This window comes from Mesoplodon bidens, assembly GCF_964165515.1.
Source record: "Mesoplodon bidens genome assembly, chromosome: 2".
In the NCBI taxonomy this organism is placed as follows: domain Eukaryota; kingdom Metazoa; phylum Chordata; class Mammalia; order Artiodactyla; family Ziphiidae; genus Mesoplodon; species Mesoplodon bidens.
The window spans coordinates 15940067-15965340 of NC_138177.1; positions in this window are offsets into that span (position 1 = coordinate 15940067).

The following is a 25274-nucleotide window of genomic DNA, read 5'->3' on the forward strand; positions in this document are numbered from 1 at the left end:
CAGCTTACATTTCCCCCTCCCCATGCCCCCGAGTCCATTCTCTACATCGGCATCATTATTGCTGTCCTACCCCTAGGTTCTTCAGAACCTTTTTTTTTTTTTTAGATTCCATATATATGTGTTAGCATACGGTATTTGTTTTTCTTTTTCTGACTTACTTCACTCTGTATGACAGACTCTAGGTCCATCCACCTCACTACAAATAACTCAGTTTCGTTTCCTTTTATGGCTGAGTAATATTCCATTGTATATATGTGCCACATCTTCTTTATCCATTCATCTGTCGCTGGACACTTAGGTGCTACCATGTCCTGGCTATCGTAAACAGAGCTGCAATGAATATTCTGGTACATGCCTCTTTTTGAATGATGGTTTTCTCAGGGTATATGCCCAGTAGTGGGATTGCTGGGTCATATGGTAGTTCTATTTTTAGTTTTTTAAGGAACCTCCATACTGTTCGCCGTAGTGGCTGTACCAGTTTACATTCCCACCAACAGTGCAAGAGGGTTCCCTTTTCTTCACACCCTCTCCAGCATTTACAGTTGGTAGATTTTTTGATGATGGCCATTCTGACTGGTATAAGGTGATACCTCATTGTAGTTTTGATTTGCATTTCTCTGATTATTAGTGATGTTGAGCATTCTTTCATGTGTTTGTTGGCAATCTGTATATCTTCGTTGGAGAAATGTCTGTTTAGGTCTTCTGCCCATTTTTGGATTGGGTTTTTTTTTGATATTGAGCTGCATGAGCTGCTTGTATATTTTGGAGATTAATCCTTTCCCAGTTGCTTCATTTGCAAATATTTTCTCCCATTCTGAGGGTTGTCTTTTGGTCTTGATTATGGTTTTCTTTGCTGTAAAAAAGCTTTTAAGTGTCATTAGGTCCCATTTGTTTATTTTTGTTTTTATTTCCATTTCTCTAGGAGGTGGGTCAAAAAGGATCTTGCTGTGATTTATGTCAAAGGGTGTTCTGCCTATGGTTTCCTCTAAGAGTTTGATAGTGTCTGGCCTTACATTTAGGTCTTTAAACAATTTTGAGTTTATTTTTGTGTATGGTGTTCTGGAGTGTTCTAATTTCATTCTTTTACATGTAGCTGTCCAGTTTTCCCATCACAACTTATTGAATAGACTGTCTTTTCTCCATTGTATATCCTTGCCTCCTTTGTCATAGATTAGTTGACCATAGGTGCATGGGTATGTCTCTGGGCTTTCTATCCTGTTCCATTGATCTATATTCCTATTTTTGTGCCAGTACCATACTGTCTTGATTACTGTAGCTTTGTAGTATAGTCTGAAGTCAGGGAGCCTGATTCCTCCAGCTCCCTTTTTCTTTCTCAGGATTGCTTTGGCCATTCAGGGTCTTTTTTGTTTCCATAAAAGTTGTTAAATTTTCTGTTCTAGTTCTGTCAAAAATAGTTTGATAGGGATTGAATGGAATCTGTAGATTGCTTTGGGTAGTATAGTCATTTTTACAATGTTGATTCTTCCAATCCAATAATATGGTATATCTCTCCATCTGTTTGTATGATGTTTAATTTCTTTCATCAGTGTCTTATAGTTTTCTGCATACAGGTCTTTTGTCTCCTTAGGTAGGTTTATTCCTAAGTATTTTATTCTTTTTGCTGCAATGGTAATTGGGAGTGTTTCCTTAATTTCTCTTTCAGATTTTTCATCATTAGTGTATAGGAATGCAAGAGCTTTGTGTGCATTACTTTTGTATCCTACATTACCAGATTCATTGATTAGCTCTAGTAGTTTTCTGGTAGCATCTTTAGGATTCTCTACGTATAGTATCATGTCATCTGCAAACAATTACAGCTTTACCTCTTCTTTTCCAATTTGGATTCCATTTATTTCTCTTTCTTCTCTGATTGCTGTGGCTAGAACTTCCAAAATTATGTTGAATAATAGGGGTGAGAGTGGGCAGTCTTGTCTTGTTCCTGATCCTGCAGGCAATGGTTTCAAGTTTTCACCATTGAGAACGATGTTGGATGTGGGTTTGTCATATATGGCCTTTATTATGTTGAGGTAAGTTCCCTCTATGCCTCTTTTCTGGAGGGTTTTTCTCATAAATGGCTGTTGAATTTTGTCGAAAGCTTTTTCTGCATCTATTGAGATGATCATATCGTTTTTCTCCTTCAATTTGTTGACATGGTTTATCACATTGATTGATTTGTGTACATTGAAGAAGCCTTGCATTCCTGGGATAAACCCCACTTGATCATGGTGTATGATCCGTTTAATGTCCTGTTGGATTCTGTTTGCTAGTATTTTGTTGAGGATTTTTGCATCTATGTTCATCAGTGTTATTGGCCTGTAGTTTTATTTTTTTGTGATATCTTTGTCTGTTTTTGGTATCAGGGTGATGTCCCTCATAGAATGAGTTTGAGAGTGTTCCTCCCTCTGCTATATTTTGGAAGAATTTGAGAAGGAAAGGTGTTAGCTCTTCTCTAACTGTTTGGTAGAATTCGCCTGTGAAGCCACCTGGTCCTGGGCTTCTGTTTGTTGGAAGATTTTTAACCACAGTCTCAATTTCAGTGCTGTGATTGGTCTGCTTATATTTTCTATCTCATCCTGGGGTTCAGTCTCAGAAGGTTGTGCTTTTCTAAGAATTTGTCCATTTCTTCCAGGTTGTCCATTTTATTGGCATATAGTTGCTTGTAGTAAACTCTCAGGATCCTTTGTATTCTGGCAGTGTCAGTTGTTACTTCTCCTTTTTCATTTCTAATTGTATTGATTTGAGTCTTCTCCCTTTTTTTCTTGATGAGTCTGGCTAATGGTTTATCAATTTTGTTTATCTTCTCAAAGAAGCAGCTTTTAGTTTAATTGATCTTTGCTATTGTTTTCTTCATTTCTTTTTCATTTATTTCTGATCTGATCTTTATGATTTCTTTCCTTCCACTAACTTTGCGGATTTTTTTGTTCTTCTTTCTGTAATTGCTTTAGGTGTAAGGTTAGGTTGTTTATTTGAGATGTTTTTTCTTTCTTGAGGTAGGACTGTATTGCTATAAACTTCCCTCTTAGAACTGCTTTTGTCGCATACCATAGGTTTTGGGTCGTCGTGTTTTCATTGTCATTTGTTTCTAGGTATGTTTTGATTTCCTCTTTGATTTCTTCAGTGATCTCTTGGTTATCTAGTAGCATATTGTTTACCTTCTATATATTTGTATGTTTTACACATTGTTTCCTGTAATTGATATCTAGTAGCATATTGTTTAGCATCTATGTGTTTTTATTTTTTACAGATTGTTTCCTGTAATTGATATCTAGTCTTATAGCGTTGTGGTTGGAAAAGATACTTGATACGATTTCAATTTTCTTACATTTACCAAGGCTTGGTTTGTGACCCAGGATATGATCTATCCTGGAGAATATCCCATGAGCACTTGAGAAGAAAGTGTATTCTGTTGTTTGTGGATGGAATGTCCTATAAATATTAATTAAGTCCATGTTGTTGAGTGTATCGTTTAAAGCTTGTGTTTCCTTATTTATTATCATTTTGGATGATCTGTCCATTGGTACAGTGGGGTTTTAAAGTCCCCTACTATGATTGTGTTACTGTCGATTTCCCCTTTTATGGCTGTTAGTATTTGCCTTATGTATTGAGGTGCTCCTATGTTGGGTGCATAAATATTTACAATTATTATATCTTCTTCTTGGATCAATCCCTTGATCATTATGCAGTGTCCTTTTTTGTCTCTTGTAATAGTCTTTATTTTAAACTCCATTTGGTCTGATATGACAATTGCTACTCCAGCTTTCTTTTGATTTCCACTTGCATGGAATATCTTTTTCCATCCCCACACTTTCAGTCTGTATGTGTCCCTAGGTCTGAAGTGGGTCTCTTGTAGACAGCATATATATGGGTCTTGTTTTTGTATCCATTCAGCCAGTCTATCTCTTTTGGCTGGAGCATTTAATCCATTTACATTTAAGGTTTTTATCGATATGTATGTTCCTATTCCCATTTTCTTAATTTTTTTTGCGTTTGTTATTGTGGTCTTTTCCTTCTTGTGTTTCCTGCCTAGAGAAGTTCCTTTAGCATTTGTTGTAAAGCTGGTTTGGTGGTGCTGACTTCTCTTAGCTTTTGCTTGTCTGTAAAGGTTTTAATTTCTCTGTCAAATCTGAATGAGATCCTTGCTGGCCAGAGTAATCTTGGTTGTAGGTTTTTCCTTTTCATCACTTTAAATATGTCCTTCCACTCCCTTTTGGCTTGTAGAGTTTCTGCTGAAAGACCAGCTGTTAACCTTATGGGGATTCCCTTGTATGTTATTTGTTGCTTTTCCCTTGCTGCTTTTAATATTTTTTTGTTTGTATTTTATTTTTGATAGTTTGATTAATATGTGTTTTGGCATATTTCTCCTTGGATTTATCCTGTATGGGACTCTCTGTGCTTCTTGGACTTGATTGACTATTTCCTTTCCTATATTAGGTAAGTTTTCAACTATAATCTCTTCAAATATTTTCTCAATCCCCCTCTTTTTCTCTTCTTCTTCTGGGATCCCTATAATTCGATTGTTGGTGCATTTAATGTTGTCCTAGAGGTCTTTGAGACTGTCCACAATTCTTTCCATTCTTTTATCTTTATTTTGCTCTGTGGTACTTATTTCCACTGCTTTATCTTCCCAGTCACTTATCTGTTCTTCTGCCTCAGTTATTCTGCTATTGATTCCTTCTGGAGAATTTTTTTTTTTTTTTTTTTTTTTTGCGGTACACGGGCCTCTCACTTTTGTGGCCTCTCACGTTGCAGAGCATAGGCTCCAGATGCACATGCTCAGCGGCCATGGCTCACGGGCCCAGCTGCTCCGTGGCATGTAGAATCTTCCCGGACCGGTGCACGAACCTGTGTCCCCTGCATCGGCAGGCGGACTCAACCACTGCGCCACCAGGGAAGCCCAGTTCTGGAGAATTTTTAATTTCATTTGTCGTGTTGTTCATCAGTTTGTTTGCTCTTTAGTTGTTCTACGTCCTTGTTAAAGTTTCTTGTATTTTCTCCATTCTATTTCCAAGATTTTGGATCATCTTTACTATCATTACTCTGAATTCTTTTTCAGGTAGACTGCCTATTTCCTCTTCATTTGTTAGGTCTGGTGGGTTTTTATCTTGCTCCTTTATCTGCTGTGTGTTTCTCTGTCTTCTCATTTTGTTTAACTTACTGTGTTTGGGGTCTCCTTTTCGCAGGCTGTGGGTTTGTAGTTCCCATTTTATTTGGTGCCTGCGCCCAGTGGCTAAGGTTGGTTTAGTGGGTTATGTAGGCTTCCTGGTAGAGCGGACTGGTGCCTGTGTTCTGGTGGATGAGGCTCGATCTTGTCTTTCTGGTGGGCAGGACCACATCTGCTGGTGTGTTCTGGGGTGTCTGTGACCTTTTTATGATTTTAGGCAGCCTCTCTGCTAATGGATGGGGTTGTGTTCCTATCTTGCTAGTTGTTTGGCATAGGGTGTTCAGCACTGTAGCTTGCTGGTTGTTGAGTGGAGCTGGGTCTTAGCATTGAGATGGAGATCTCTGGGAGAGCTTTCGCCTTTTGATATTACGTGGAGCTTGGAGGACTCTGGTGGACCAATGTCCTGAACTGGGCTCTCCCACCTCAGAGGCACAGGCCTGACACATGCCCAGAGCACCAAGAGGCTGTCAGCCACACGGCTCAGGATAAAAGGGAGAAAAAAAAAGAAAGAGAGAGAGAGAGAGACAGAGACAGAGAGACAGAGAAAGAAAGAAAGAAAGGGAAAGAAAGGAGAGAAAGAAAGAAAAGAAAGTTATTAAAATAAAAAATTATTAAAAATAAAAATTTAAGAAGTAATTTTAAAAAAAAGAAAGAAGAGAGCAACCAAACCAAAAAACAAATCCACCAATGATAAGCGGCGCTAAAAACTATACTAAAAAGAACAAAAAAGAACAGACAGAACCCTAGGATAAATGGTAAAAACAAAGCTATACAGGCAAAATCACACAAAGAAGCATACCCATACACACTCACAAAAAGAAAAAGGAAAAAAATATATATATAAAAGGAAGCCGGCAACCAAATCTATAAACAAATCTACCAATGATAATAAACTCTAAATACTAAACTAAGATAAACATGAAACCAGAGAAAAATTAGATGCAGAAAGCAAACCCCAAGTCTACAATTGCTCTCAAAGTCCACCGCCTCAATTTGCGATGTTCATTGTCTATTCAGGTATTCCAGAGATGCAGGGTACATCAGGTTGATTGTGGAGATTTAATCTGCAGCTCCTGAGGCTGCTGGGAGAGAGTTCCCTTTCTCTTCTTTGTTTGCACAGCTCCTGGGGTTCAGCTTTGGATTTGGCCCCGCCTCTGCGTGTAGGTCACCTGAGGGCGTCTCTGTTTCTCTCAGACAGGACAGGGTTAAAGTAGCAGCTGATTCGGGGACTCTGGCTCACTCAGGCCGGGGAGAGGGAGGGGTACGGAGGCGGGGCGAGCCTGCTGCGGCAGACGCCAGCGTGACGTTGCACCAGCCTGAGGTGCACCGTGCGTTCTCCCAGGGAAGTTGTCCCTGGATCACGGGACCCTGGCATTGGCGGGCTGCACAGGCTCCCGGGAGGAGAGGTGTGGATAGTGACCTGTGCGTGCACACAGGCTTCTTGGTGGCTGCAGTAGCAGCCTTAGCATCTCATGCCTGTCTCTGGGGTCCGCGCTGATAGTCGCGGCTCACGCCTGTCTCTGGAGCTCGTTTAGGCGGTGCTCTGAATCCCCTCTCCTTGCGCTCCCTGAAACAATGGTCTCTTGCCTCTTTGGCAGCTCCAGACTTTTTCCCGGACTCCCGCCCGACCAGCCGTGGCGCACTAGCCCCTTCTGGCTGTGTTCACGCCGCCAGTCCTCTCCCTGCGCTCCGACCGAAACCGGAAACCCGAGCCTCAGCTCCCAGCCCCGCCCGCCCCGGTGGCCGAGCAGACAAGCTTCTCACCCTGGTGAGTACCGGTCGGCACCGATCCTCTGTGCAGGAATCTCTCCACTTTGCCCTCCGCACCCCTGTTGCTGCGCTCTCCTCCCTGGCTCCGAAGCTTCCCCGCTCTGCCACCTGCAGTCTCTGCCCGCGAAGGGGCTTCCTAGTGTGTGGAAACCTTTCCTCCTTCACAGCTCCCTCCCAGAGGTGCAGGCCCCGTCCCTATTTATTGTCTCTGTTTATTCTTTTTTCTTTTGCCCTACCCAGGTATGTGGGGAGTTGCTTGCCTTTTGGGAGGTCTGAGGTCTTCTGCCAGCGTTCAGTAGGTGTTCTGTAGGAGTTGTTCCACGTGTAGATGAATTTCTGATGTATCTGTGGGGAGGAAGGTGATCTCCGCGTCTTACTCCTCCGCCATCTTGGTCTCCCCTCACGTTCATTTTTAAAAGCTAATTTTTATCTTTTGCTCTAAGATACATAAAATATTTATATTTATACTCTTTTTCATAAACTGGTAAATCCCCTTTTCAGAGATGCCTAGAGGATATTCATGTAGAAATGTGTGACCATTAAGAAATGGGCCAGCCACATTCTTGCCTTTTTGAGCCACTGTATACACCTTCCCAACTGATTATGCAATGGAGTTACCAGACAGATAGGTAAATTATCAAAGTCAAGGAAGAAGTGATTTTTTAAAATTTCTCTCTTTACCCTTAGCTATACGCAGAAGGCTACCCAAATGCACTTTCTACTGCTCTTATTTTGTTTTTATTTTTTTTCAAGCTTTCCCTTAAATTGTCATTTACTGCCAGCTGTGGCAAATGTGTTATTCCTTGTTAAGAAACAACTTTATTGAACTGGAAATCTCACCCTCTTACTATTTATTAATATAGTTTTAGAAGAATCCTCCCATTTTGGTTGGTAGCTGCTCAGTTGGGTTTCAGTGTAATGCACTTGTTGGCTGTTTAGTCCCATGGGGACTGTGCTGAGACAGACTTAGCCAGGCTTCCTTTGAACACAGAAATGAAAATCAATAAACAATTTGAACTTCTTCAAGGAGAATTTTTCTTCTCTAATGAATATACAAGCTTGGTTACAGCTTAATTCAAAGATTGAATTTAGTGAGTGTTTTTGAATGCACTATAAGCATGACAAACACAAGCCTCACGGGGAGACTTAATGTTTAAAAGGAAAAAAGGAAAAAAGCATACTCTCCCATTCCAAGTCCACATACAAATGAGACAACTCAACTGTAGTAATATTTACTTGAACCAGACTTGAGACATGGCCCAGGGAGTGCCCAGTCATATTATCTGTGCTGTCTACACATGAAGAACTTTGAAAGCAAATATATGGACAAACAAAAAAGAGCTCAATTAAATGAAACAAATATTTTATCAGTTAAGATTTTTTGTTATATTTCAAGTGGAAGAAAACTCCACTCTGGCTTTGGTTAAGTCTCCATCCAGGGGCTCGTCCGGTGGTTACGAAGATTCACTCCTTTGTTTCCCTCTGTTCGTCCTTCTATGTGTTAACTTCATCCTTATTCTTCACATCAGAGCAAGGCACTTCCATGTGACAGCAAAATGGCTCCCAAGGAAAGGAGTTAAGCTTTTTTTTTTTCTCTTTACACAACATTTGAAAAAGAGCCCAGGTCCTGTCTCTTACTGACCTGATTAGGTTCCTGTGCTCATTTCTATCTCTGCAGCCAGAGGGGTAGGATGCACTGATTGACTGAAGGCCATCTGAGTTCACCTTTTGAATTAAGGATGGTTTCAATCCCAGACAAGAGTTCAAGTGTTTGCCAGAGGTGATTTCTCAGAATTTGAGGAAATATTTCCCCAAAAGATTAGTGAGAGAGTACTGTATGACCAAAACCACAGATAGAGACAGGTAAAACAGATTTGAGGCATGGTTCAATAAGTTAATTAGTTAATGGTACTATTAGAATCATCTTTAAAAAAGTGGTAATAAGTTGAGCTGTGCCCGTAATTCATCTCCAGTGGCTCATAATATTAAGCACTCATGTTAATGGATGATGACACTTCTAAAAGATGGAAGAATAAAGATACAACTGTGTAAATATCAATCCAATACCATAAATGAAGCTAATTACTTACCTATAAACTCTATTATTAAATGCCTGTGAAAAATAAGATTTCATATTTCTAACTGTAAATGACTCCAGAGACTTAGTTTCCTTTGTCTTGATAGTATCTTATCATTAGGTTTCTTTTTTTTTCTGCATGGTTTAACAATATACACACTGGAGCCATGAAAGACAAAAAATGTTACAGTCCCCCCCTCCACCCCCTATTTTTCTCTGGTAGTAGAGAAGGGTCATACAGAGAGAGGAAATCGTAGGACTGACCTTTCTTTATCTTGAGTAAATCAAGAGAAAACATCCTTCTGCTGGTTTATGACAAGGCCAGTTGAAAATTCCACAAGTGAGATAATTCCGTCGATTAATGATGGCTGATGGTTCTGGAGTTTACAAATGGCGACAGACCACGTCTTCCTGAGCCTGGTGAGAAGAACATCAGTTTTTTATTCTAGTCCCAGGCTCTTCCTTTTGACTCTCGTCTACTGGCAGTATCTGTGGTGGTTTTGCAATAGGTTCATAAGTTCATCAACACTTCTCCCTGTAAATGATGGAGCCTGATCCCCATCCTCTTGCATATGGGTTGGCCTTACTTCTAACAAATAGAGTATGGCAAAAGCGATAGCATACCTGCTTTAGGTCGTTAAAGGCATTGCAGCTTCCTCCTTGATTTCTGTTTCTCCTTTGGACCACTCCTTGTGCTGGAAGCCAGTGGCCATTTGGTGAAAACACTTCAGGCTGCTGGTGTGAGCCACTGCTCTGGGGTGGCTGGTGCCCACAACCTGGTCTCATCAGTCTGTCATACAGAGTGAAGTAAGTCAGAGAGAGAAAAACAAATATCGTATGCTAACACATATATATGGAATCCAAAAAAAAAAAAAAAGGTTCTGAAGAACCTAGGGGCAGGACAGGAATAAAGACGCAGACATAGAGAATGGACTTGAGGACACGGGGAAGGGTAAGGGTAAGCTGGGACGAAGTGAGAGAGTGGCATGGACATATATACACTACCAAATGTAAAATAGATAGCTAGTGGGAAGCAGCCGCATAGCACAGGGAGATCAGCTCTGTGCTTTGTGACCACCTAGAGGGGTGGGATAGGAAGAGTGGGAGGGAGATGCAAGAGGGGAGAGACATGGGGATATAGGTATATGTATAGCTGATTCACTTTGTTATAAAACAGAAACTAACACACCATTGTAAAGCAATTATACTCCAATAAAGATGTTAAAAAAATGCATGCAGAGTTAAATGTAGGGGGAGGCAAAGGGCTAGGAGATCAAAACCAACACACATCAGAGGTACTGATGAGGGCAAAAAGCATATTTCATAAACAATGAAGGAGTGAGAAAATCGTTTTTTGAATTTTTCTACCAACATATCAAAACATATATATTTTTTCCTAATTCCATATATATATTCTCAATTCCATATATATATATATATATATATATATTCTTAATTCCATATATATATTCTTACTTCCATATATATATATTCTTTTTTTAATAGATCTTTATTGGAGTATAATTGCTTCACAGTACTGTGTTAGTTTCTGCTGCACAGCAAAGTGAATCAGCCATAAGCATACGCATGTCCCCATATCCCCTCTCTCTTGAGCCTCCCTCCCACCCTCCCTATCCCACCTCTCTAGGTCATCGCAAAGCACCGAGGTGATCTCCCTGTACTATGCTGCTGCTTCCCATCAGCCAACTGTTTTACATTCCGTAGTGTATATATGTCGATGCTACTCTCACTTTGCCCCAGCTTCGCCCTCCCACCCCATGCCCTCAAGTCCATTGTCTATGTCTATCTCTTTATTCCTGCCCTGCAACTAGGTTCATCAGTACCATTTTTTTTTTAGATTCCATATATATGTGTTAGCATATGGTATTTGTTTTTCTCTTTCTGAGTTACTTCACTCTGTATGACAGACTCTAGGTCCATCCACCTCACTACAAATAATTCAATTTTCTTTCTTTATGGCTGAGTAATATTCCCTTGCATATATATTAACCCACCATTTTCTTTTACACTTTTTTTCTCTAGCCACTGGTGTCTTCTTGCTGTTCCTTAAGTAACCAACCTCATTCTGCCTCAAGTGCCTGGTAGATTCTATATGCCCAGATTTCCTTTGGCTTTTTCAATTATACTAGGTTGCAGCTCAAATGTCACCTTCTCAGGGAGGTTGTCTGAAATTGCCCTAACTAAAAGAGCCCAGTTCTCTGTATTCACTTACCCAGGGTTATTTCTGTTAATAAACCTTACCACAATCTGGCATTATTTTATTTACTTGTTCATTTTTGTCTTCCTGTCTAGAATACAGATGCCATGGGGGCAGAGATATATCAGTTCTGAAACCCCAACACTTATAATAGTGCCAAGTACATAATAGATCATTTATGAGTATTTGTAAATGAATAATCAATTATCATTAACTTAATTTATTTATATTAAATAATTAAATATTTTAAAATTAATTACTCAGTGACTCTGTGTGCACCTATCTATATGCCAGGTCAGGAGACCAGGAAGTGGAAGACTTGATTCAAACTTTTGAGCAGCTAGCAGTTTCGTTGAGGTGATAAGCCACATGTACACACAACACCTGAACACACTGCAGTCAGTGTAGCATGTGACATATGTCAAATCGATGATGAGTCTTCCATTTGACAAGTGTTATGAGAGTTCAGAGAACAGACCACAGTGCACTGGAGCAGACAGATTTTTAGAAGAAGCAGGTTTTTGTGCCCCCCATGAGCATGGGTTTGATATGGGGGTAAAGAATAGGAAGAGGATTGTTTTGGTAATCCTCCAGGACCTTACCAGTGCTAAATTTGTTAGTATCCAACCATGCAACCCATTAAAACCCCCAAACGGCCATTTGTCCAATTACCTTGTCTACATGACACACGTGCACACAAAAAAATCATCTAGGAGATGATATGAGTTTAATACTTAAGCAGCTCTCTGTTGTGTTTTGAGCTCTGCTGCAATGAGATGAATAAATATTGACTGGTTTAAATGAAATCAGGAACACTCAATTCAAGTGCTCAACTATGTCTGTGTACCACTTTAGAAAGGAAAAAACAAGATGGATTCTGTTTGTCAGGGACTGACTGATGTCCAGTCCGATGTCCCCATTTGGTGTCAGCCTCTGATAAAAATGAAGCCAGTTGATTTATTCGAGTATTTTTTCACTGTGACTATTTGACAAAAGCCCATTTAAATTGCCCTCATCAATTGTACTTTTTTATCCTGGTTTCAGCTCTTCCTTGTGCTGTCTTATCTTCTCAGGGCTGGTATAAATGTTCCTTGCTTTAATTTTAATTTTTTGAATCCAAAAACTTCATGCACTCTAAAGTTCTTTATATTGGTTTTTAAAACTAATAACACATACACAAAAAATCTAACCACCCTACCCCCAAAACTTTGCCAGCCTGCTCCTGAGGATTTAAGTAAGATTTAGTTCATAGGTGGCGCCCTGTATACAGTCCTTTTTTCCCTTGAGCTGATTCATTGATCTGTGTAAGGTCAGGAGCTTTTCTCCTCCTTACAGGATCAATCCTCGGCCTCAGCTTCTGAAGGAACATTGTTGCTCTTAGTGACATTAAAACAGAAGAAGCTAGAAAGGCCCTTTATTTCTAAAACTACTTTTTCATAGCCCATAAACAACAGACACACTAGTAACTCTGCACAGGGCATTAGGGCAACATCAACTCACACATCAGATTTATGTTCATGTCCTTTTCCTAAAGGAAAGGAAGAGAAATTCAGCTCCTATTAATATTTATCAAGGCCACTCCGGAAATTATTCAGAGGTGAGGCATTCTGAGAGGAAAATGCAAAATTCTCTTTTTGGTTTAGAAGAATGTTTTAAAGGTATTCAACAAACAATTTCCAGAAGTTTGATGATGAGAAGAACAATTCTAACAGAAACAGAGAGCCAAGTAAGACTAGGACATCAAATCACGGTAAACTTAAGTTATTAGTGGAAGAGAGGTCAGTCAGGTTATTACTATTAAAGATTTCAAGGAACTTGTACTCAGAACTAAAGGAAAAAGAACAGACATTGAGAAGAATAAATATGTGTTGAGTGTTGAACAAAAAAGTATCTGAATAAATGAACGAATGAACCAGCAAATCTTAGAGAATTCTGTTACTCATTGGTTAAAGTATAAAAACTTGTGAAAACATAGATTTATGGCAACATGGTGTGTAGATCTATATCCCTGAATGATGTAATCCCACTGCTATATTTACTGAAAAGTATTCTTACTTGAGGCCATGAGGATTAATGTTGCTCCCTTGGTAATATACCAAGAAACAGTCTGATGTCTTTTAAAACAAAGCAATATAACCCTCTGAATGTACAAGCAACATTGCTCCAGGAAACGCATTTGTCTGTCAGAGCCAAATAGTAATCCTAATTTAATGAACATCTCCAGTTTGTTGAGCCCACCGGGGAAGGAGAGTCTTTTGGGAAAGGCTGAAACTGAATTGTGCCGATGTATTAGGTAGCTTTTTATTTAGGGTGAAATTTAAGTACCTGGAACACTTGACCAAAAGATTCAAGAGTTCTCTCAAAATTGAGTCTATGGTCCAAGATTATCCCTTAAATGTTGAGGGGAAAGATAATAGTCATCTATGTATGACTTGCCTTGCTCTCAGACAAGTTACTTGTATCTTTCTATCTTAAGGTCACCTTAAGATATTCTGCCTACAAGGAATAATATCGCACAATCAAAAAAGGAACAATATTAGAGTCATTCATTCATTCCTGAAATATTAGAAATGCTTGACAGACAGTCCTTTCATAGGGTCCTTTTACAGAGAATTGCATTCCACAAGGCAAAACCAAGAAAATTTAAAACAACCAGTATTTTCTGGAATATTTTGCTTTCATGATAAGAGCAACCCTGGGGCTTGCTAAGTGGGCCTCGGTCAGGAGCTGTGTCAAGTTGTGTGTCATTATTCAGACAGCGCTCCAGACCTTTCAGATATCAGCTTCCTTGTCTGTTCCTTCTGAAGCCCTTTCACTGGCAGTCATTGTTGGTATGAGCAAGGAAGGGAATGCATGCTTTCACAACTGTTAAGCTGTACCTGCCCAGTTTAGGAAGAAAAGCTTTGCAGTCAGCCTACATTAGACTACTCTGCACTCTGTGCTCCCTGGATAATACCTGTACTGTTCTCTAAGACGTGACAACTTGTGTTCTGTAGGGCTATATGATGGTAGCTGGCATCCCCTTTTGCCTTAGAACATTTTTTTTAAATTGGAGTATAGTTGCTTTACAATGTTGTGTTAGTTTCTGCTGTACAATGAAGTGAATCAGCTATATGTATACATATATCCCCTCCCTCTTGGACCTCCCTCCCACCCCACCCCATCCCACCCATCTAGGTCGCCACTGACCACCGAGCTGATCTCCCTGTGCTATCAGCAGATTCCCAATAGCCATCTGTTTTACACATGGTACTGTATATATGTCCATCCCAATCTCCCAATTCATCCTACACACCCTCCTGCCCCATGTCCACGCATCCGTTCTCTATGTCTGTGTCTCTATTCCTGCCCTGCAAATAGGTTCATCCGTACCATTTTTCGAGATTCCACATATATGTCTTAGAACTTCTGTAATAGGACTAGCGCTCTTTTTTCTCCCTTATTTGGCACATATGATTTCTGCGTTTGTGTACTTGTCTTATCTGTTGATGATGCTGGGCTGGAGAAGGACACGTGTATCTATGTGCCCACATATGGAGAGTACCCACATCTACCTGGTGTCTTTTCCAGTATTTGGGAGCTAGTTCATTTTTCACGTGATTCCAAGTGCCCATAAGCAGCATCAAAGAATGGAAACTCAATTCCTAATCTTCTCTGAATTGGAAGCTAAGATCACAATTACAGGTTTGTTTTTTTCTAGATCTTCTGATAAGTCATCTGTAGCATGGCGCGTGGGATGTGCCTCGTTATGGTAATTAGGGGGCGGGATGAATTGGAGAAAATTATGTAACATGAACACGGACAGAAATGATATAAATCGTTATGAAAATTTCTTCCTGGAAACTGGACTTGTGATATTTTATTGCCTGCTCCGGAGAGACCAGTGAGCATCATGAGATCAATAAAATTTCCCAAGATTCAATGAGCCAAACTGGTCTCTCTCTTCACTACATTACCCTGAATCCCATCGAGGCCATGTGCTGAGCAGGGGTCCTGGAGCTCTAACTGCCATGTACTTAAAATAACAAGTGATCTGTGAACATCCTGACACAGAGGGAAGAAGTGGGCAACAGAATTTTCAGATAGGATTTATTTCTTTAATACCCACTGTATTAGTTTCCTGTGGCTGCCCTAACAAAGTACCATAAACTTGGTGGCCTAAAGCATCAGAAACGTATTCTCCCCTGGCTCTGGAATCCAGAAGTCTGAAATCAAGGTGTCAGTAGGGCCACTCTCCTCTGGAGGCTCTAGGAGAGGATCTGTTCTTTGGTTCCTGCAGCTTCTGGTGTTTGTCGGCATCCTTGTGGCTGCATCCCTCTCATATCTTCCTTGTTATCCATATCTTCTCCTCTTCTATCTCTTAGTAGAAGGACAGCTGTCATTGGATTTAGTCCCCACCCAGGTAGTCTGAGATGACCTCATCTCAAGGTCCTGAACTTAATTATATCTGCAAAGACCCTTTGTCCAAAAGGTAACATTTACAGGTTTTAGGGATGTGGATGTAGACCTGTATTTTGGGGCCACCATCAAGCCCACAGTGTGTCCCATGTGTCAGGTTCTCCTCTAGGTACTTTACACATATTAACTTTGAATTTCTGAAATCTGTATTCAGTGCATAGCTCTGTCACCGGCCAGCTGTGTAACCTCAGACTAGTCATTTCACTGTGTCTGGGTAGAAGTTTCCTCATTTGTAAAATGAAGAGGGTTGGATTAGTTAAAGGAATCAAACTAATACAGTTGGGAAATACAGAGCCTTAATTTTAGAACACATAAAAGAATTTGGTTCAGTTCTGCCTAGGTACAGATCACCTACAATTTCCCAAGGGCTGTACTAGGTATTAGGACTATAGATGAATATAAGACCCTGGCCTTTGTTTTACATGTCCACTTCCTAAAGGAGGCAACAATATTATCCTTGTGCCCAAGCACTGTCACTCAAGTAGGTGAAGCCAAAGAAAGTTCTCATGAAAAAAAATGTAACAAATTGAATCGGGAATAAAACTGTGTAGAAGAAGCAAGGTGCAGAGTCAAAGTTTGTTGGCTTCATTGCTAAATCATGAGAAAGTGGATGCCAGTTGCTCTCCATGGAAACCCCAGAGGGTACAGCTACTCGTGACCATCCGAGGATTAATGGTGCATTTAAATTGTTCTCACCAGAGGTTATATATGCACTGAGCCACAGTGGAGGCCAGAGCGGCAGAACACCGAATGGCAAACTCTGAAATACCCCTGCATTTTTCTGAAAGGAGGATTGATAACATCCAAAGACGTTGTGGCAAATAGTTCAGACAGCTGACCTCCAAGAAGGTCTCAGATCCCATGAGACCGACCACCCAGGTTCTAGAAATGTGTCCGGGGGAAATCTGTTCCCTGGCCAGATGTAGGCTGTGAGCATATACTTTGGTTCAGTGAACTCTACCCTGAAAGGAAGGAATTCATCATCATACTCACTAAAGCAGGGGCACTGTGAGATTGTGTAAGGGCACCGAATGTCTCCACTAAATGTCAGGGTACATTTAGTGAATTTGGCAAGCTCTGACTCAGCCCCAGTTAACATTTTTCTCAAATGCCCCAGCAGACAGTCTGGCCTGGTTGACAGCTTACTCGTAAGAGACCCAGAATTATGTAATCAGTTCAGCTAAGCAAGCTCTAGAAAAGAGATTCACAATACAAAATAATGCCCAGGTTCACTCTTCAGTAGACTGACAACGACCTCTCATCCAGAAATGGAAGAAGCGTCATCATCCAGATCAGCTTGTGTGGAGGAATGCTGGTAAGACTCAAGTCCATTTGCAGTGACCACAATTGACCTGGTCGTCATGAGAAATAGGCTGTCTCAGCATGGAGAGAAGTGCTCACAGCAGCTCGGGCACATGGCAAATCAAAGAGCTATAGGTGTATAACAAGAGAAAGCTAGTGTCGTGCTGGGTGCCCACCTCAAAAAGTGCCAGAGAATGTCAAGGCACTGAAAAGCCTAATTATTTGGAATAATAACATTCATGTGACATACAGGAGACGTTCAGGTACTGACACTATCTAAAATTTTCACAGTTCCTTGCCCCTAATGTCATGTTTTTCTCCAATTAAGTGTTAGGGGCTAGGAAATAATAATAATAATAATAATAGTAATAGTAATAATAATAGTAATTGGTTTAGTCAACCTGGGCTGTTATAACAAAATATTGTAGACTGAGTGGCTTAAACAACAGACATTTCTTTCTCACAGTTCTGGAGATTGAGAAGATTAAGGTGTGGACAGATGTGGATCTTGATGAGTGCTCTCTTTCTGGCTTGCAGACAGCTGCCTTCTTGTTGCATCCCCACATGATGGACAGAGAGAGGGCTCTGGTCTCTTCCTCTTCTTATAAAGGCACTAATCCCATCATGTTGGCTCCACCCTCATGAACTCATCTAAATCCAATTCTCTCCCAGAGGCACCACTTCCAAATGCCATCACATTGGGGATTAGGGCTTTGACATACAAATTTGGGGGGACACAAACATTCAGCCCATAGTAAAAATAATAATAAAAGAGTAATAATAATAATAAACAGATACTATTCCTTCCTTAGTGAAGCTCACAGTCTAGTAGAGTTACAGATGTTCATCAAATTGTCATACCCAAATATATGAAATTACAATTGTGTTTCAGTTTGAAAAAGAAGAGGTACACGAGGCTATGAGAGCACATAGTAGGGGGATTTGACTAATGGGAGGTCAAAGACTCCCCTGTGACAACTGAGCTGAAATTAAACGGCAAGTGTGTGCCAACTTGTGGTATCAGACAGAGAGTACAGGTAACGGCCAAGGGAAGGAGAAAGATGGGAGATGGGACCAGATGGACCTGTGGGGTCCAGGAAGTGTGTGTGTATGTGTGTGTGTGTGTGTGTGTGTGTGTGTGTGACTTTAAGGGAGAGACTTGAATGCAACAGAAAGATAGAACTGGAGTTCCTATCATCACATGATGAGTGTAATCCTCGTGGGCTTCTAATTCTTCATATATTAGTTGGAAGAGTTTCTTCCTCATTGCTGAGGAAACTATGGAAATATTTTTCTCTGTTTTAGGGAAGTCAGTCTTGTCACCACCGTCTCCTGTCTACCACGGCCCATTCCTTCCTCTTGTGCCCTTCCCTCCCTCTGCTTTTGGCATTCACCCCTTTTCAGTGTTTGGTGCAAAGGTCCCTGGAAAGTGACTGCTCATTCTTGTGGAGGAATCTGCGCTTGTGTCTCTACTTCTGAGTTCCTATTATCTGAACTATAGATATTTCAGGGCTTTTCTACTAAAAATAGTTTGTAACATTTACAGAAATATTATGAAGTATTAAACAAATATTCCATTAAGAGACAAATCATCTCCTTGCAAAAGAAATTCCTTGTAAATAACATAAACGTATTGGTTATTTTTTTGTATTTTGCTTATTGAAAAACAACCCAGAAGGAGTCATAGCTCGATGTTCTTATGGCCAAGACATACAATAAATTCTGTAAAATCTACATGCTTTTTAAAAATGCCTCCTTGAATTGAAGAAATCTTACCAATTGAACTGTTCTTAAAACCTTCCCATTAGATGGTTTGTCATATATATTCAGCCTTAAAAAGGGTTTTCAGAATGGATACCAGCATGCTACGCATTGAGTGAGGCAGAGAAGATCAGTCTCAAAAAAAGCATGAGACAGAACCTGACCCATGTAAGAGCTTATAGTCAAGGCAAAGAAGGAAAATCAAGATTAAGTTATTCATGAATACTGTTGAGCACCTATTGTATGTCAGTGATGAACTAGAAAATATCATCCCTGCATTTGCAGAGATTAGAGTTGAGCCAAAGCTACACACTCAGAAAAAAAGACAAAAGCTTTCAACCGTGACTTTCAGCCAACTTGAACATGTTTTATTAGCACAGAAACAAAAAGAGTAGTATTCTAACTTTGCCGCTCTGTAGACGAATTGTCAACTTAATCTATTTAAAGTCAGATCTCTCACAATGTACTAATGCCAAGTATTTAGACATATATGAGAGGCATAAAATATTCAATGTTTATATAACCAGGGTGTGACCTTTAGAACCTCCGACACAAATGACTCAACAAGCATTGTATATCAGGGTTTAGGAAATTCATGGGCTCTATATTACCAGGCATCTTTCCATTTACTAACATGTCTCTTCTTCAGTAATTATATACGAAGACTGAGGGATGGATGAGCAGGGTTGTTATAGAATGAGTTGTGTCCTTCCATAGTTCGTGTGTTGAAGTCCTAATGCCCAATGTGACTGTATTTTGAGTCAGGGTCTATAAGGAGGTGATTACGGTTAAGTGAGGTTATAAAGGTCAGGTCCGAATCCAATAAAACTGGGGTAGTGATAAAAAGAGGAAGAGACAGTGCTCTCCTTCTCTCTGTGCCCAGAGGAAAGGCCCCGTGAGGACACAGGGAGAAGGTGGCTGTCTGTAAGCTGGGAAGAGAGCCCTCACCAGGAACCAAACTGACTGAGACTTCTGGCTCCCAGAACTGTGAGAAAATAAACTTTTGTTGGTTAAGCCAGCAGCTTGGTATAGTCTGTTATGGCAGCCCAAGAAGACTAAGACAAAAATAAACTAATATTTATTGAAGTACCTGCTAGGTGCCAGAATCTGTGCATTGTAACAGCCAGTATGTTTTGAATACTAACAATTAAAAATATTTCTAGGGAATTATCTTCCTTTACATAGTTCAAGATAGCTTACCACTATGTCCATATTCCAACCACAGGATGAGAAAAGGAGAGGCTTCCTAAGACCACTGATGGTACTAGCTATCTTAGGGGAGTTCTGCAGAAGCAGTTCCTGAGATGATCATTCATTTGCAAATAATTTCCAAAAATGCTTCCAGGAAGACTGGTAAAAGAGTGGGGAACAGGTTGGAAAAAGGGAAAAAGGCCAGCACTGGTGTGGTCTCAGGCAGAAGTCTCTCAGAAGGTAGATCTCTGAGGGGACCTCTGGAATCTAAGTGACATCTCACAACTATCCCAGTCTGAAGCAAGGGACCTAGACTTTGGTACTTCTGCATCCATCAGTCTTTGGACAATGGCCATCAGCCAGAATATAACCCCCTAGATACTTCCAATTCTCTGTACAGTGAGAACAAAATGGCTCCAGTAGCCCAAGGGCTCTTGAGGGTAGAGCTGCAGGCACTGGTCCCTCGAAGGGCGAGAGCAGAGAAAGTGGGCATGGTGGGGGAGAGCACAGACAAGGTAAAAATGGATCCTGGAAATCTGGGCAGACCACTGTCTGCTATGGCTACATTCCTCTTTTTGTTCATTTACTTGTTTTCTGTGTGTTCGTTTGCATAACTTCTTTTATTTTTATTCACTTTTTCTTTTTAAGATTCAAGTTTAATTTACTTGCAGAATGGGTAATAGTTTGCATATAGTACAAAAGTCAAACTTTCTAGAAGTTTTACAGGGAAAATCTCCTTTTTTATCCCTTCAAAGAGATCCTCTGAGAACAGATTTTACACAGTACAAAAATCACTAAACCTCTTCTGTTTCATGTTTATGGAATTCCTCTTTACAATTCTATCTTCTCATTTAAAGGGATTGATTCTTTTCTGCATGGGAGCCCAGAACAAAGATGGCATCCCATCACCAAAAGAGAAAACAAAGTAAGAGTCATTGAGTTATTGAGTGCTACATAACATGCAGGAAGGAAACTAACAATGAGGCCTAATTCCCCATATATTAATTGGCAAATCATCATAGTTCAACGAAGCGATAATAACAATTATAAGTTTAGGAAAAAAATTCCATTAATTAACAAAAATGTTTGTCCCAAATTTTATTTGTTTGTTATACTGTGAGAAAAAGAGACATCATTATAGGGTGGGCTGGTAAAACACTGGATAATAATGAAAGGCAGTGGATGAGTTTTAGGGCCATCCATCTGACTGGGCCTTTAAAAGACACAGAGGATTTACTTATTTTGAAAAAAAAGTCAGAGTGAAGAGAACCATAGGTAGGATTAAGAAAACTTATGTACTAGCCCCAGTTTTGCCAGGAACCTGCTGTGTTTTCTTGGTTAATTCACTTAACCTCTCTGTGCTTCCATGCTCATCTATAATCTCCATTCAAGAGTATTGTGGAGATGGAAATGAAATAAGTATCTCCAAAGCAAAGAATTTGGATAATTTGATATGCAACAATATAATTAATAATAATACTAACATGAGAGATTAGGCTGGTAGGCAAGTTTCTTCCTTTTGATTTACTTTTAAGGGTTTTTTTTGTTTTTTGCGGTACGCAGGCCTCTCACCACTGTGGCCTCTCCCGTTGCGGAGCACAGGCTCCGGACGCGCAGGCTCAGCAGCCATGGCTCATGGGCCCAGCCGCTCTGCGGCATGTGGGATCTTCCCGGACTGGGGCACAAACCCGTGTCCCTTACATCGGCAGGCGGACTCTCAACTACTGCGCCACCAGGGAAGCCCTGATTTACTTTTAGACTGCCATTATCATTTAGCCATCTGAACAAGGTATCTACAGGTTTAGTTTATTCTCCAAGACCAAATCAACTCACCCTACAGATAGAAATGTACCCTTTCACTGTTAACAGTGCTATTGGAGAAATGCAGGATATCAAGTGAAGACATGATGTGGTCAGCTCCTAGTCCTTACTTTCTTCTGACTCACAGAGCTTACCTTCATGACTCAGTTGGTATGATTGAGAAGGAGGGAGCTGTCAAAAGTTATATTATGAATTTACATTTTGCACGTAAATGAGGAAAACCAAGCCTGCAACTGATTAAGATGTTTGAATCTATCAAATGAATGGAGGAAATTACCAACTGCCTTTATTTATGTTGCTTCCTAGGAGTACAGAGATACTTTAAAGTGGCGGTCCCCAACCTTTTTGGCACCAGGGACCGGTTTCGTGGAAGCCAATTTTTCCATGGATGTGGGTTGGGGGGATGGTTCAGGCGGTAATGTGAGCAATGGGGAGTGATGGGGAGCGATGGGGAGCAGCGGGGAGTGATGGGGAGCGGTGGGGAGGGGTGGGGAGTGGCGGGGGGTGATGGGGAGTGGTGGGGAGCGGTGGGGAGCGATGGGGAGCGGTGGGGAGCAGTGGGGAGTGATGGGGAGCGGTGGGGAGTGGCGGGGAGCGATGGGGAGTGGCAGGTGAAGCTTTGCTCTCTTGCCCGCCACTCACCTCCTGCTGTGCGGCCCGGCTCCTAACAGGCCCGGATCGGTGCTGGTCCATGGCCCAGGTGTTGGGGACCCCTGCTTTAAGCTCCTGATCTTCAAGTCTATTTATGCTTACATGCTGATTTATGCAGTTACCTGTCCATCAAGTGTCTACGTATCATAGGCTGAGCTATATAGATTTGAGAACAGCTATTGTGGACCACCAGATTCCAAAGTGGATTTTGATTTTGCCTGAATTATCCCTGTAGGAGTTTTCTATCATTGCCATAACATATAACCACAAACCTAAGCTACTTAAACGGCATAAATTTATTATCTCACAGTTTACTAGATCAGAAGTCCAGAGACAGCAGGCTGATACTCTGCTTAGGTTATCACAGGGCAGAAATGAAGGTGCAGGCAGGGCTGTGTTCCTTTCTGGAGGCTCTAAGAATTCACTTCCAATCTCATTCTGGTTGTTGGCAGAAAGAATTCAGCTCCATGTGGTTGTAGAACTGATGCGCTATCTCCTTGTGGCCATCTGCTAGTGGCTGCCCATAGCTCCTAGTTGCCTCTCTGCAATTTTTGCATGTTGTTCTCTGCATCTCAGAGCCAGCAACAATTCACTGAACTTTTACTGCACTACTGCTTTTCTTCTGTGTCCTCTTTTTCTGCCACATCTCTCTCACTGACTGTTCTGCCTTCCTCTTTTAAAAGCTCAAGTGATTAGATTGAGCCCACCCGATAATCCAAGATAATCTCCTGTTTTAAGGTCTGTAACCTTAATCACATCTGCAAAGACCCTTTTGCTGTAACATAGTCCAAGGTTCTAGGGATTAAGGCACAGTGTGGAAATCTTTGGGGGTTACTGTTCTGCCTGTCACAATCTCAAAGACCAAAATATAAGTAATTATGGGATACTGTGTCCTCATATAGTTACCTTCCTTCTAGAATTATTTATTGTGATTAATTATTAGCTGCTGCCTGGCTTATCCAGGAACCATAGGAAGCAGGTGAGATACTAAGATAGGGGAAGAGTAGGGGATGTGTACATGACACATTCGCTTCTCCGGATGTTTCCTTCCATATGCAGAGAGATTCTCTAGCAAAAAACGTTTGACCTCTCACACACTGCCTCATTTCCCCCACCATAATGTGACTGATGACTTTGGAGGAGGAACTGGGACTGCATGGATCAGCCCCTGTTAGGGGTCATATTTGGGATCTGTCTGCCTGCAGAGAGTATGAGCACTAGTCTGCCCTTGGCCGCATGATAAGCTCAGTTAAATGCTCTGCCTTGTACGTGAAGGACTCTAATTGTTGCCTATAATTGAGTATATATGTTCAAATGGATTAAGTTATTCTTCCAGGCCAGTTTAACCATGGACAAGTCAAGTTCAATCTTTTAGATATATTGAGTAACTACTACATGCAGAGTAAAGTACCTGGTACTATGAAATAGACAAAAATGAATAGTGACTTCCAATTATAAAGTAAGACAGTAAAGGTATCTTTTCTCTCTTCTCTCTGAAATCACTCCAGTAAAAACAATATAATGAAGGAAAGGGTTGACAAGGAGGGAGGCAGTGTATATAACTTGATATTGTCACCTTTTATAATGGGGGAAGGGGAAAGGTGGGTGTCAAAAAACCTAAATCTGATAAATTAAGTAGTATATGTTTAAACATATTTACAGAAACACAAGAAAGTTCTAGAAAAGCTAATAACGATAATATGACTAAATGGAGGGAGGATGGGAGGTGAGAAGAAATACAAATATGCTAGTTTTACCATTACTTAAAGTAGGGAGACAGTAGATGCTGTCTAAAGAAACAGAAGATGTGTTATATTTTATAAATTTTAGTTGTACATTATGTCACTAGATTAAAAATAGAATGCAAATATGCAGAAGGAAACTTGTATTTAACGAGAGCAAAGAAAAATTAAATAATACAATGAAAGATTGGAAAACATAAAAATAAGAAGAATAACAGAAAGGTAACAGAACTGAAATGTATTTATCAAAAAATATAAATGGTATAAGCGTTCCTATTAAAAGATAAAGACTCTCGGGACTTCCCTGGTGGTCCAGTGGTAAAGAATCTGCCTTACATTGCAGGGGATGCAGGTTCAACCCCTGGTCAGGGAACTAAGATCCCACATGTCGCGGGGCAGCTAAGCCTGCGAGCCACAACTACTGAGCCCACATGCCACAACTAGAGAGCCCACATGCCACAAACTACAGAGCCCACATGCTCTGGAGCCCATGTGCCACAACTAGAGAAGAGAAAGCAGCACGTCACAACTAGAGAGAAGTCCACTCACCACAATGAAGAGTCTGCACCACAGCAAAAGATCCTGCTTGCCTTAACGAAGATCCTGCGTGCCGCAACTAAGACCGGATGCAACCAAACAATAAATTAAATAAATAAATAAATAATAAATGAATCTTTAAAAAAAAGATAAAAACTCTCAAAATGTATCAAAAGATAAAATCCAAACATACGATATATATAATAAGTACACACTTAAAGCACATTGACAAAGAAAGGCTGAAAATGAAAGAATGTATAAAGGCTTATCATACAAATAAAAAGATGGTTCACTAAAAAAGACACAAATTGGTTTTCAAACATGAAACGAGCCTACCCTCATAAAAAGTGTAGTTCAAAATAAAACTACTCTAGAGGGGGCTGTTCACCCATCAAATTAGCAAAGATCAAAAGTCAGATACCACATTAGTTGTTGGAAGTGAGACTTAACAGGTACTTTCATGTATCGCTGGAAGGACTGTAAATTAGCCCAACATTTATAGAGTGTAACTTGATGTACAAATACATTGACTCTATGATGCAGCAATTCCAGTTTGATGAATTTATCCTATAGCAATCCTCACAT